The sequence below is a fragment of the Ochotona princeps genome, chromosome 17 (genome assembly GCF_030435755.1).
Source record: "Ochotona princeps isolate mOchPri1 chromosome 17, mOchPri1.hap1, whole genome shotgun sequence".
In the NCBI taxonomy this organism is placed as follows: Eukaryota; Metazoa; Chordata; class Mammalia; order Lagomorpha; family Ochotonidae; genus Ochotona; species Ochotona princeps.
Window position 1 is genome coordinate 30,263,535 of NC_080848.1, and position 14,601 is coordinate 30,278,135.

At 41.7% G+C, this 14,601-nt stretch overlaps 1 protein-coding gene across 2 annotated transcripts in view; it reads left to right on the forward strand.

The window, feature by feature from the left end:
• Window positions 1-14,601, forward strand: part of AATF (apoptosis antagonizing transcription factor) — a 104,294-nt gene that overhangs the window by 52,217 nt on the left and 37,476 nt on the right. The window contains exon 9 of one of the 2 annotated variants that reach the window (XR_009246904.1): window positions 13,702-14,086. The exons of the other annotated variant lie outside the window; for it this stretch is intronic. The gene's annotated coding sequence lies outside the window, so the exon portion shown is untranslated. The remainder of the gene's footprint in view (window positions 1-13,701; window positions 14,087-14,601) is intronic. 2 annotated transcript variants of the gene reach the window in all.

Genomic DNA, 14,601 nt, shown 5'->3' on the forward strand with positions numbered 1-14,601 from the left:
TCTGCTGCTTTCTCAGGCACGTTAGCAGGGAGCTGGATTGGAAGTAGACCAACTGAGAGTTGAACAAGCACCCAGATGGGATAATGGGCAGGCAGTGGATTAACCTGTTTTGCCACAACAGTGAGTAAAATGTTTCTTAATGGGGCTTAAGTTACTACCACATCAGAAATATGCGAGAATTATTTAACAAAGGGACATGGGGACATGTTCTTGTACATGCGTGTTTATGTATGTGCATACTTTCATATCTGTGTATTGGGGAACACTGAAAGCAGCATCAGATTTCATAATCTTACTATTTGTAGAGTTTGTCATTTCCTGAAAAAAAATTTTTTTAAGATTTTATTTATATTTTTATTGTAAAGTCAGATATACAGAGAGGAGGAGAGACAGTGAGAAAGATCTTCGATCTGATATTCACTCCCCAAGTGAGCGCAACGGCCGATGCTATGCCGATCCAAAGCCAGGATCCAGGAACTTCTTCCAGGTCTCCCACACGGGTGCAGAGTCCCAAGGCTTTGGGCCGTCCTTGACTGCTTTCCCAGGCCACAGGCAGGGAGCTGGATGGGAAGTGGAGCTACCGGGATTAGAACCGGCACCCATATGGGATCCCGGTGCGTTCAAGGCGAGGACTTTAGCTGCTAGGCCACGCCGCCGGGCCCGTTTCGTGAAAATCTTATAGTGAGTGGCAGTACTAGTACTTGATACCAAAAAGTCTGTGTATGTGTGTGTTTCTTCTTCTTCTTCTTCTTCTTCTTCTTTTTTTTAATAGATTTTGCTTGTTTAAGAGACATGGGAGAGGGAGCGAGGGTGGGAGGGAGGGAGGGAGAGAGAGAGAGAGAGAGATCATTCGTGGCGTCCTTTTCATGATGTCCATAACAGCCAGGGAAGTGTGCCAGGCTGAAGTCAGAATCCTAGAACTCCATGTAAATCTTCTACATTTTATTCTGCTTTCTTAGCAGCAATAGCAGGGAGTTCAATGAAAAGCGAAACAGCCAGGATTCCAAATGGTACTCTGTCTTTCTCCCCTTTTCTCCTGTAAATCTGATCTGTCTTTCTAATAAAAATAAATAAATCTTAAAAAAAAAATAAAGGTGGGCCAAACAAGTGGCTCAATGGCTAAATCCTCACCTTTTAAGCACTGGGGATCCCTTTTGAGCACTGATTTGTGTCCCAGCTGTTCCACTTCCCATCCAGCTCCCTACTTGTGGCCTGGGAAAGCAGTGGAGTATGGCTCAAGAGTTTGGGACGCTGCACCCACGTGGGAGACCCAGAAGAAGCTTCTGGCTCCTGGCTCCAGATTGGTTCAGCTCTGACTGTTGTGGCCATTTGAGAATTAAACGGGTGGATGGAAGATGTTTCTCTTTGTCGTTTCTCTCCGTAAATCTGATCTGCCTTTCCAGTAAAAATAAATAAATCTTTAAAAAAAAAAGGAAAAGAAAACAAAAATGATACTCTGATATGGGATGCTGGTGCCCTTAAGAAACACCGTATTACCCTTTTATGCCATGCATTTTCTCTCCTCCCTTTCCCCCACACCACCGATTTTATAATACTGGAATTAGACCAAATCTTGTCCTTTCTGTATCATTGTTTCTTAAATATTTCATTCTTGAGCCATAAAGATTTTAGTTTTCAGTTTGTAAATAAGTAAGCTTCATTTTCTTTGAACCAGGAGAAATATTACATGTTAGAAAGTAATTTTTTTCCTTTCGAAGGCAAATGATTTATTGAACCTCCTGTTATTTAACAATTCTAATGAAAAGATTAACTGTATAATTTTGTTGCTGGTGTGTTTGAAAACTGGAGTTGCTGAAATCTTCAAGTCTGGCTAGCCAGGGGTGAGGGCTTTATAGAAGGAACTGTTCACCTGCTGCAAAAGATTTTGCATTGTTTTACTTCCAAATTAGTTTGCATTTGGCCCATTTGTTGTCAGAGCTCATCTTTACAGTTTCACAAAACATGAAGTTCGTAAATGACCGTGAAGAAAGTCATCCAGAAATGTAAGTCATCCAGAAATTTTTCCATAGCTACTTTTCATTTTCATGGTCTTACCTGCTGTTTTATAACCCTACCTTCTTTTAAGATGTCTTGTATTGCCACTTAAGGAGTTAAGTCTTCTGTTTTGTTTTGCTGTCATCTGCTGGTTCTCTCCCCAGATGCCGGCAGTGTGCTTGAGGCTAGAGCCATTATGCAGTCTGGATCTCTTACAGGGCGGCAGGAATCCAATCACTTAAACACCTTCTGCCTCTTCCCAAGGTCTGCATGAGTGGGAAGGTGGAGTCAGGAATAGAGCAGCCAGGGGCCACTTCCAGGCACATCCAGGTGTTCTAAGCAGTGTTGTAATCACTGGGCCAAACACCCCTAATCTGGTTTTACTTTTTTAAGCCATCAGATGATCTTTGACTTGATAAGCCTGAGTTCTCAAAGATTTTTGGAAGGATCAATGTTTGCTGAACACTAGTTCTGTGCCAGCTTCTATATTATGCGGATAGGTATTTGACATGCGTCTTTATTTAGTCATTACAAAATTCTCCTGTTGTGATATGACTGCATTCAGCAGGGAGCTCTGTAAAAGTGACTGCTTTTATTCTTTTCCTGTTCTAGACTTCAGTCTGGTTTCTTGTCACCACAAATTGGGTTAGATGAAAGTTACTATACACAGATACGATAACTTTAAAGAGAACATACGTATGAAATGCATGCATTTTTAAAATCGAAAATGTGGTTGAAAATACAGCAGGGAATTAATCAGTTAGGTTGCTTGAGGCATAGTAATCATGTTAAAAACGAACCAGCCCAATACTAATGTGCAATTAAACTCTAGTTTTAATAATTACAAGATTCTTTTGTGTCACATGTATAGAAGTTTTATTTAGGATATTGTGTGGTTACTGTGCTGCCTCTTTTTGTTTGTTAAATACTTTAACTTTGTTATTTATTTGAAAGGCAGAGAGACAGACACAGAAATAGAGAGGTTTGCTGCAGGTTAACTCTCCAAATGCCTACAGCACCTGGGGCTGGGTCGAATGGAAGCCAGGAGCCAGGAATTCTTTGAGTCTGCCACATGGGTGACAGGCTGAGCCATTAGCTGCTGTTTCCTGCTGTGCACATTAGCTGGATTGTCAGCAAGGTCAGGGTTTGATCCCAGGCCCCCTGATTTAGGATTTTGCTTGTCTCAGATGGAAAGATAACCTGCTAGACCACAGTGGCAGTCTCCTCTGCTGCCTCTTTAAGACAGTCTCCAGTAATTTTCAGAATTTGGACCCAAATATGGCATCCATATGGGCATTTAGTTGATAGTGTGGGCTCACTGCATAGAATGAGAATCTTGTAGCTTTGTTTTATTTAATGACTTTAGCATTTTGTTTGTTTTAAGCTAGTTGCTTGGCCTAGTGTTTTGTTTTTTGTTTTTAAGATTTATTTATGTATGTATGTATGTATGTATGTTGGAAAGGCAGATTTAAAGAGGGCAGGAGAGGCAGAAAGATCTTCCATTTGCCGGTTCACTCCCCAAGTGGCTGCAGTAGCCAGAGCTGAGTTGTTCCTAAGCCAGGAGCCAGGAGCCTCCTCTGGGTCTCCTATAGGGAGTACAGGGTCCCAAAGCTTTGGGCCATCCTTTACTGCTTTCCCAATACCAAGCAGGGAGCTAAAGGGAAGTGGAGCTGCCAGGCTTAGAACCGGCGCCCACAGGGGATCCTGGTGTATGCAAGGCGAGAACTTTAGCCACTGGGCTACCACACCTGGCCCACATTTTGTTCATTTGTTTTCGTACTATATGAAAGTGGGAGAGGAAGAAAGGGACGTCTTCCCTGCAATGGTTTGTTCCCCAAATGCCCAAGGCAGGCTGGCCCACACTGAAGTCAATAACCTGGAACTCAATTCAAGTTCCCTACATGGGACCCCAGACTCTTACACTGTTGCTCAATGCTTGCTAGGATATGCATTAGCAGGAAGCTGGAACTTGAGCCAGGCACTCCCATGTGTGATGCAGATACCCAAAAGAGGTCCTAACTACTGTGTCACCTTCCCCTTTAAATGCATGATCCAGAAACTGCACTAAACAGCAATGAAAAGGGAAGGCACACACAACAGTCTGGATTTCTCTTTGGCCTCCTTGCTTTAAAAGAAAGTGAGAACATGATTTTCATACAACTACATCATTTAAACAAAGATAAAACCTCAGTAAGAAAGTACAACAGTTTAGTTCATTTTTTGGTGCTAGCTAGGAAAGAAGTAAGCATTAGAACTATTGAAGACACTTTTCCAAGCCCGTGGTACTCTGACAGTCTACTGGGCAAAGAACTGCTTGTTTTGTTCTACGAGGGATAGTGTCATCTAGCTCAATGAAAACTAAACGCAGGATCTCTGAAATGTGTTATCATTACAAGTTAAGAACTTGATAGTCGTCAATAATTGGGGAACCCTATCTCTAAAATAGGCATGATGGTTTGGTATTTTATAGTATATAATGTACTGCTGCTTTTTTTTCTTTTTAAGATTTATTTTATTTATTTGAAGGAAGCTAGAGGGAAAGGGAGAAAAGGAGGGAGAGGGGAGAGAGAAAGAGGAAGTGGAACAGTCAGGACTTCAACTGGCAGCCATAGAGGATGCCTATATCTGATGACAGCTTTTCCTGCTCTGCCACAATGGCAGACCTGTACTGCTTCTAAAGTAACTTTTAAGGAAAACAATGTGGCTGAGAAAGGGAAATTAAAAATTGTATGTTATGAATCTAGACTAGGAAATAATTGTTTTGAACTTGGAGAGCAGGGGCTGGCCTTGTAGAATAGATCAAGTGCTGTGTGTGATGCCAGGATACCATATAGGAGCACCAATTTGAGTCCTGGTTGCCCTACTTCCAATCCAGCTCCTTGCTAATGTGCCTGGGTGAGTGGTAGATAAAGGCTCAAGAGCTTGCTTCCTGCCACCCATGTGGGAGAACTGGATGGGATCCTAGGTTCCTGGTTTCAGCTACAACCATTACAGCCTTTTGGGGAGTGGACCAGTAGGTGGAAGATCATGTCTTGCTATCTCTATCTCCTTCTTTCAATTGGAGAGCATCTTTGGAGATCATCAAGATCGTCAAGTCCAAACTGACTAGGGGAAGTGCTTGAAAGATGTGAGGTCACCACACTTTGTGAACTAGAACATTGAGCACAGGTGTTCTTGCTCCCTGTTTTTCTTTCCAGTACAGTATATTGTCTTTTGGCTGGATTAGTTTTGAAATTAGTTCATGTGAAAATTTCGTGTGCAGATTTATATCTGTTTACGAAATTGGAGGCAGCTGTCTGCTTGTGCTGTGAGAATTCACATGCATCACCTGTGAGTGGTTATGAACTACATTACTAACATTCATGATGCTAAAAGCTCGGTTTTATGTAGGCTAATGAAATAAAAATGCCTGCCATGGAGGTTGTGTTATTTGACAAAGGTAAGAATCTCCCTGATTTTGTGGGGTCACAAAGCTGCTTTTTAAGAGTGTGACTTCAGTAAAATTTAAGTGAAGGAAATAAATGTTGAAAAGAATAATCCTATATATAAAATCGTATTACTTATGGTTTTCTAGTCTTGTTTTATGATAAATTTATCTCAAGCACTCATTGGTGTATTGGTGAATACCTCAGTTTACAACTGAGTAATTCCTAAAGAGTGTTTGTGTGACTTGTAGAAGACCTTAGGAAATGATGTTTGTTATAGATTCTAGGTAATACAAACTCCCATTTTTGTACATGTGTAGTTAATTGTTCAGAGCTGAATGAAGATTTTGGGGGGGGGCGGGGCTAATGTTGTGGTATAGTCATTTAAGCTGCCACCTATGATGTTGACATCCCAAATGGGTGCCAGTTCATATCCTGCCTGCCACACTTTAGATGCAGCTCCTTACTAATGATCTGGAAAAAGCAGCAGAGGATAGCCCAAAGCCTTGGGACCATGGCCCATGTCAGAGACCTGGAAGAGGCTCCTGCATTCAGAGCTGCCAGGACATGAACCTGCACCCATATGGAATCCTGGCACCTCAAGATGAGGATATAGCCAGTTGAGCCATCACACTAGGCCCATGCGGGGATAGATCTTTTTAAAAGAAGTCAAGTGAAGGGGAGAGTATTTGCCTTAATAATTAAGATGCCAGAATGTTTGGCTTTGGCTTCTGATTCCAGCCTTCTGCTACTGCAGACTCTGAAAGATGTAGAGATCTCGCAGGTGTTTGGTCCCTGTTACTCAAACAGGTAACCTGGATTGAGTTCCTGTCTTGTGGCTTCAAACTTGGTTTTGGCCTTTGCAGGCATTGGGAAGTGAATGAGAAGATGGAAGGTTTTCCTCTGTGTCTCTCTGTGTCTCAAATAAATGAATAAATAATAATAATAATAATAATAATAATAATAATAATGAAAATACAATTCACATAATGGAAGAAAATGTTTGCCTGTCACGTATCTGATAAGAGGCTGATGTCAGGGCCCAATGTGGTAGCCTAGGGGCTAAAATCCTGGCCTTGAACACGCCAGGATCCCATATGGGTGCCAGTTCTAAACCTGGCAACCCCACTTCCCATCCAGCTCCCTGCTTGTGGCCTGGGAAAGCAGTGAAGGACAGCCCAAAGCCTTGGGACCCTGTGGGAGACCTGTAAGAGGCTCCAGGCTCCCAGCTTTGGATCAGTTCAGCTCCAGCTGTTGGGGCTGCTTGGAGAGTGAATCATTGGACGGAAGATCTTCCTCTCTGTCTCTCCTCCTGTCTGTATGCCTGACTTTCTAATAAAATAAATCTTAAGAAAGAGTTGATGTCTAGATTCTATAAAGGCTTCGTACAACTCAAAAAGACACACAACTCAATAAAAATGCAGAGGATCTGAATGGATATTTTTCCTCAAAGACAGTGCAGTGTATGTGTAAAAGATGCTCGATATCTTGAAAACTCTTTAGGGAGATGTAAAATTAACCACAGTGAATGCAACTTCACATCCATTAGGACGGCTGTGTAGTCAGAACACTGTGAGTATGGTGCAAGTGATTAGGAATGAGAAGATGCGAAGTTCTCACCTAAGTTCCTGGTTTAAGAATTAGGAAGCCAAGAGTGGAAGATACAAGAGGACCTTACGGCTTGAGAAGGAATTTAGGGAGAACTCCTCAGAGCTCAGACAAGTGAATGGATTAGGAAATGGCCTAGTGTTCAGGTGTGAAGTTAGTATGTTGTTGGGAATGATTTTTACAATGAGGACACCAGCTCGGTTGACCTGATATACAGAGGAGGAGATACAGAGAGGAAGGTCTTTCATCTGCTGGTTCACTCCCCACCTGGCTGCAACAGCTGGAGCTGAGCCAATCTGAAACCAGGAGCCAGAAGTTTCTTGGCTCCTATGTGGGTGTATGGTTCCAAGGCTTTGGGCCATCTCTCGACTGCTTTCCCAGGCCACAAGCAGGGAGCTGGATGTTAAGTAGGGCTACCGGGGCACGAACCAGTGCCCAAATGGGATCCCAGCATGTTCAAAGCAAGGACTTTTGCCACTAGGTATAGAGCCGGGCTCTCATTTGAATTTCTTAATTCTTACTTTGTCTTCACATACTTCAGGGCTTAAGACTCACAGTGATTTACTCACACCTCTAGTTAATCATAGACATCTGGAGACACTATATATTATGGCTAATGGAATATATGCGATCTGATGAGAAAGTTTTCTGGTTTGACTAATAAATTTTAACCCAAATGGCCAAGCTTAGTGAAATATTATGACCTTTGAAATACTCTAGAATTTACACTGAGAAGACAGTGGTCCTGTACCAATTCCGTGAATGAATTTGTCATCTTTTCTTAGTCACAGACAATAGCTCCAGCTCCAGAATGAAAGCATGACACCAGGCTGAATCCCAAAGTGAAGAAAGATTGTGTTCTTGCAGACCAAGGGCAATGAGGCAAAGTTAGGCTGACCTTTTGGGAGTGCATTCTCTAGCTGTGTATTTCTCTTATTGTAGAAGCAAAGGTGGGTTATTCAACTTCACCGTTAAGATGTTTCTTGGACTTTACTCACACTCTTTGAAAATATTGAACTTGCCTTTGTGAAAGTTGAATACTTTGCAACTTTGCTCACAAGATCTAGGAGAGTGCTCACCAGTTTACTGATTTTAGAAATACTATTGAATAATCATTACAGATAATAAGGCAGTAGATAGAGTTCTGTGGGGAGGCAAAATTGAGTCAGACCTGTCCCTGCCCTCTACGAATCTAACCAAGAAGAGAATATGCCATAAATGTAGCTAGCTGGAGTACTTATTGTGGTATAATTAAGAAATTGGAAGAGGAAGAGGTTGATGATAATTTTGGGGAAATTAGCGGTTGCAGAGAGGATAAGGTAGCGTTTGAACTTGTTTGCAAAGGACAGGTGGGATGTGAGGCTGTCACTGGATGAAGCCCTGTAGATGGGGGACCGTGTACTCAAGGGTGGTAGAGGAGGTTGCATGTCATGGGAAGAGAACAGCTGTTAGTTCATGTTATAATGGGTGGTGAGGCAGAGAACTGCCTCTGCTTCAGTTTAATCATAACCAGAAGCGTACTTTTCAAGGATTGATTTAACGGCTTTATGGATTTTCTGTGCTTTTTAGATTTTCTTAAACTTTTTTCTATTTTAGAAATAAGTTAAAAAGGAAAATTGAGGATAGATATTGTTGGTGTAATTAAGATGCCGCTTGGATTGGGATGCCTACACCCTATATTCTTTCATTTACTTTTTATTCATTTTATCTTATTTTATATTCATTTATTTTCTGTGTCTTATTTTTATTCAAATAGATAAGAGTTTTAAGAAAAAAAGATTGAATTGTGTATGTTGATTTTTAACAACTTTTTCTTGAAAAGGTTTGCTTATTTATTTGAAAGTCAAAATTACAGAGAAAGAGGAAGGGACAGATTGTTGATATTCACTCTCCAGATGGCCAAAATGACCAAATCTGGAGATGTTTGGAGCTAGGAACCAGGAGCCAAGGACTTCATCTGGGTCTTCCACGTGGGTGGCAGGGCTTCAGACACCTGCACCATTCCCAGGCTGTTAGCAGGGAGTGGATTGAAGTGGAGCAGCTGGGACACAAACTGGCACTCATTTGGGATGCTGGTGTCTCAAGTGAAGGCTTTTATACCACATCACTGTTCCGCTTTTATTTTACTTTGCTTTGATTTGGCCTTTATTTATTTATATTTAAATATTTGTGTTGGAAAGGCTGAATAAAAACGAGAAAAACCTTGCATTTGCTGGTTCCCTCCCCAGAGTGACCACAATGACTGGCACTGGGTTAGTCTAAAGCCAGAATCGTAACCCAAGTCTCCTGCAGGGGTGCAGGAACCCAAGGACTTGAACCATTCTCCATAGGCTCATACCAGCTCCCATATGGAATGCAGAAGTTTAACCTACTATAGTTTGGCACTAGCCCCTATCTGCCTTTTATTTTCAGCAGCTTTGTCAATTTACCTATGGAAGCTGTTAATAAAGTATGTTGCAACACTGGCCCCAGTGATTGCTTTGTAGAAAATCAATGAAGGAGGGGGCTGGCATTAGGCATAGCAGTTATGGACTACTTAGGATGCAAGCATCCAAGATCAGAGTACCTGGGTTCAGGTTTTTGCTCTGGCTCCTTAGTCCCTCTTTCTGCTGCTGAGTACCTTGGGAGATGGTGGGTGGAGGCTCCCCTGTTTGAGTCCCTGCCTACCTGGAAGAGATTGAATTCCACCTCCCAGGCATTAAGGGAGTGAACCAGTGGAGGGAGCTCCATTTCTCTCTTTCTATTCTATTGCTTCTTAAGTAAAAATAAATAAATTTTTAAAAACCCTAAAATTTAAAAATGCAATGAAATGGTGGTGGTGGGGGGGAATTGACATAGCGGTTAAAGTGACCCGAAGCACCTGTATTCCGTATCAGAGTGCCTAGATTCAAATTTGCTCCTGATTCCAACTTGCTGCTAATGTACACCTGGAAGCAGCAGGCGATGTCTCAAGTGCTTGGATTCCTGTCACCGACGTGGGAGGCTGGAATTGAATTTGGGACTCCTGGCCTAAACCGTTACTGATTTAGCATTTGAGGAGTGAACCAAATGTCCAGAAGATATCTGGCTGTATTTCCCAGTTTCACTCTGTGTATGTATCTTCCACATAAATAAAATAGTTTTAAAAAGCAGTGAAGTGAGTGAATGAATGAATAAACAAAATTTGTTTTCCCAGAAGCAGTTTTCTTTTTCTGTTTTTTTTCTGGTGTTGAGCACCTTCCATGGGCATATGTGGTGAAGGAGAAAGACTTCCTAGAGGAAGAGGTGTTTAACCTTGAGTTTAATGAGTGTGTGGAGGAGATGGGAGGTGAGCACATTAATGGTTAGGGAAGCCTGTTCTGGTACTGCTGGCTTCCTAAAGAGCTCTGCAGTGGGTATGTGGGAGTGAGCATGGAGCAGCTGCCTGCTCATATTACCTGGGAAAGCAGTGGAAGATAGCATAGGTACTTGGGCTCCGGCAACCCCTGGGGAGACATGCGTGGTGTTCTGGCTCCTGACTGCATCCTGACCCTGTATCTGTCATTGTGGCCATTTAAGGAGAGGTGCTCCATGAAACGTACAGAAAGAAGCCCATTTTGCAGGCCTGGTGTGGTAGCTTAGTAGCTAAATCCTCGCCTTATATGTGCTGGGATACCATATGGGTGCTGGTTGGTATCCCAGCTGCTCCATTTCCCTTCTAGCCCCCTGTTTGTGGCCTGGGAAAGCTGTAGAGAGTGGCCCAAAGCCTTGGGACCCTGCACCCACATAGGAGACCTGGAAGAAGCGCCTGGCTCCTGGCTTCAGATTGATTCAACTCCGGCCATTGTGGCCACTTGGGAAGTGAATCATCGGATGGAAAATCTTTCCTCTCTGTCTCTCCTTCTCTCTATAAATCTGACTTTCCAACAACAACAAAAAAATCTTAAAAAAAAAAAAAAAAGCCCGTTTTGCTTGGGACATGGAGTGGGAAGGTAGGGCAGGGTGGAGAAGTAGGTAGGGCCAGTGGTGACTGACTAGTGTTCTGACATGTTTGTGTTTTGAAGATAACACAATGACTACAATGAGGAGAACTAAATTGAAGGACAGGTGTGTAAGGAAAGTGATGCAATTGGTCAGGATAGACTGACTTTGTCTGACTCAGTTTTTCCCCATGTATTCAGTAAATGTTGATGAAAGCAGTATGATGATAACCTTGCTTGGTGGAAGCATGCAGACAGAGAAAAATGGACAGATTATTGAATGCAAAACTTGGGAATATGTAGATCAGATATTGAACTAAAGGGACAGGAATTCCAGGTATAGCCACATGTGAAACCTACTTTATACCATATACAAAAATGTACTAAAAATGGATCACATACCAAATATAAGAGCTAAAGTGTACATTGTAAAACTCTTAGAAGAAAATATAGGAGCAAATCTGCATTACTTTGAATTAGGCAGTGGTTTCTGATATAAAAAAAAATGCAGAGAACAACTGAGTCAGGGAGGCGGATAGTTAGCTGTTTGGAATAATGAGAATGAAAGAGAAGGCCAAGTGGGTCTGTTCCTTCCTCCTCCCACCTTCTGAGGTAACTGCCAGTTGGAGAGCTGATCCCACAGCTATTCTGTGGATCTGATTGGCTCCACTCTCATATTGTTTTAATTCTCCATCTCTGGGGAAAGTTAATCAAAATATGAGTGCTCTCACTTCTTTTCTCCTTTCTTGTGGGCCAATCATAGGAGTTTGAGATGAGAAGAAACAAGCTAATGTGTGTAGCCATCCATTTTTAATTGATTCTGTGTGCATTTTTCTATTCAGTATTATAAACTTTTTCTTACTTATTTTTCATTTTATTTGAGAAGCAAAAGGAGAAAGAGAACTCTTCCATCCTTTGGTCAGCTCCCCAGATTCCCATAACAGCCATGTCTGGGCCAGGCTAAAGCCAAGAGCTCTAGCTCCAGCTGGGTTTCCCTCATGGTTGGCAGGAACCCAAGTACTTGAACCATTTTCTGCTCCCTCCTAGGGCATATATGAGCAGGACGTTGGATCAGAAGTGGAGGAGCTGGCAATCAGATTGGTCCTTTCCTCTGGGCTGCAGGTGTCCCAAATGGCATGTTAGCTGCTGCTCCAGATGCCTGCCTCTGTAAGTGTTGGTCAGATGCTGAATGGTACCGTCTGTACTTTTCCTCCTGTGGAATGTTTTAGATTAAATAAGTTTTTATGTGCTGACCTGCAGCCTATTCTTATCTATGGTATTTTCTTAGAACCAGAGTTACAGTCAGGACTTCCTGAATTGACTACTGGGAGGAATGTAACAGGTTAAGTAAAAAATATTTCATGCAGCTCTGTATTTTCTGAGTCACAAGGCAAATTACTATTAATATTTCATCATTGCCGAAATAAAAGAATACAACAACTAACAGAAACTTGGATTTTGGAGGCATAGTTTATGTAATTAAAGTATGAAGAGTGGATGTAGTGAAGGAAACAGCAGAATGAAGAGAAAGCCTATTGAATGGAAGAAAATGTCTACAAGTTCAATATCTGACAAGGGATTGATACCCAAAATATGTATCAAGAGGTCTGAATAGACAATACTCAAAGGAAGATAGACAAATGACGAACAGGTATATGAGAAAAATTCTCAACATCAGTATTCATCAGGGAAATGCAAATGAGAACCACAATGACATATCACTTCACTCCAGTTAGAATGGCTATTATCAAAAAGACAAAAGATAACAAGTGCTGGTGAGGACGTGAAGAAAAGGGAATCCTTGCACAAGTGTTGGTAGGAATGTAAATTAGTAGAGCTATTGAAGACAACAGTGTGGAGGTTCCTCAAAAAGTTAAAAATAGAACTACCGTGTAATCTGACAATTCCACGTCTGAGTTTATGTCCAGAGGAAATGGAATCAGCATGTTGAAGAGTGCTGTGCATGTCCGTGTTCCTTGAGTGCTGTTCACAGTAGACACACCATGGAAGCAGCCTCGGTGTCTATCTGCTGATGAATGGATAAAGAAAGTCTGCATATGCACAGTGGAATACTACTCAACCATTGAAAAGGACGTGGTCTGTAATTTGCACCAGTGTGGAGGGTAATGGAGGGTCTTTGTTAAATGAGATATACCAGAAAGACAAATGTTACTGGTAAGACAAATGATCTCACTGGTAATATATGAACTAAAAAAACTGATTTCATAAAAGTTGAATTTAGAACAGTAATTACTAGAAGTATAGAATAGGAGGAAGGGAGGGGTAGGGACAGGTTGAAAAAGGGGACAAAGTTATAATTAGGAGCAATATGTTTTGGCGCTTGTGGCACAGTACAGTGACTGTAGATAATGTACTGTGTATTTTTTTTAAATAAGCCAGAAGAAAGGATTTTGAATATTTTCATAAGGAACCGATGCATGTTGATTTGAAGATTATAGACTATATGTATGTATATGCATCAGACATCAAATTGTACCCCCATAATGTGTAGTTTTTATGTGTCTAAAAGTAAAAATTGAACTCAGATGCAAACTTAAATTCTTAAGCTAATATCCCTAAAGCTGCATTTTGCAGCAGCATTTGGAAAACTATTTTCCTAATTATATTTAAGCCCAGTGATAGTGAAAGCGGTGGGAAATAGTAATAGCTGAGGGAATAATTCATCTAATTTGTTTTTTCCTTCTGGTTTCTCATTTCTACTTTGGACAAGAAAGAACCTTCTGAAAGAAGGACTGAATAAATGAATCATAGAAAAGTCCCTATCATGAATGGCCAAGAATAACCATACAAAGCAGCTGGGCAGTGAGAATGCAGCCCAGGATCCGTGTGGTGCTCAGAGCACTCGAAAGTAAGCGATTCAATACTTGGCGTTAGAACTGCAGAGACCACTGCAAGTGCGATAACCGTGCTGCGGTGGCAGAGCCCTTTGCCATCTTTGGCAAGGACGTGTGGCGCTCTCTTCCGCAAGTTGACCCCGTTGTACCGGGGCTGTCTTCCATGAGCACTTGCTCCCCAGTGATCGTGCCGTCCCAACGTAAGGGTTCAGAGATGATTAGGAAAAGCAGGAATGGTTTTAACTGCCCATGAGGCTGGGACAAGGTAAGGGCAATGAAATGCAGTCATCTCATTATTGTTCTTCCTTTTTACTTATTTTTGCTTTTTTCTTCTTGTTCTTTTTACTATTAGTAACCTCTCCCTTGAACCCACCCCAGCCTTGCTTCTGACAGCATATTGACTGGAAACCAGAAGCCCATTCTTGCTTAGCCTTCAGGGCAGCTGTTTACACAGCAGTGCGTTACATAGGTTTACTGTGTCGTGTGTCTGTGTAACACTGGATTTGGATCTTGTATTTAGCTGCCAGAAGTGACTGTGATGAAGTAGGAGAGATAAACTGATAGATTGGCTGCCAGAAAGATGTTGAGAATCAATCAGATAAATAGGGTAGAGAAATAGCTGGCTGTTTTCTAGTGATAATAAACCAGTGGCCTCTGGTCCTCGCATTTTTAAACGTAATTGCTGTGCTAATAATGTCCAAAAGAAGCAAATGAAAAAAACAGCTCAGGATTTTTTTTTTCTTTTCTTTGTTTAATTGCAGCTGAGATCTTTTTTCCCTT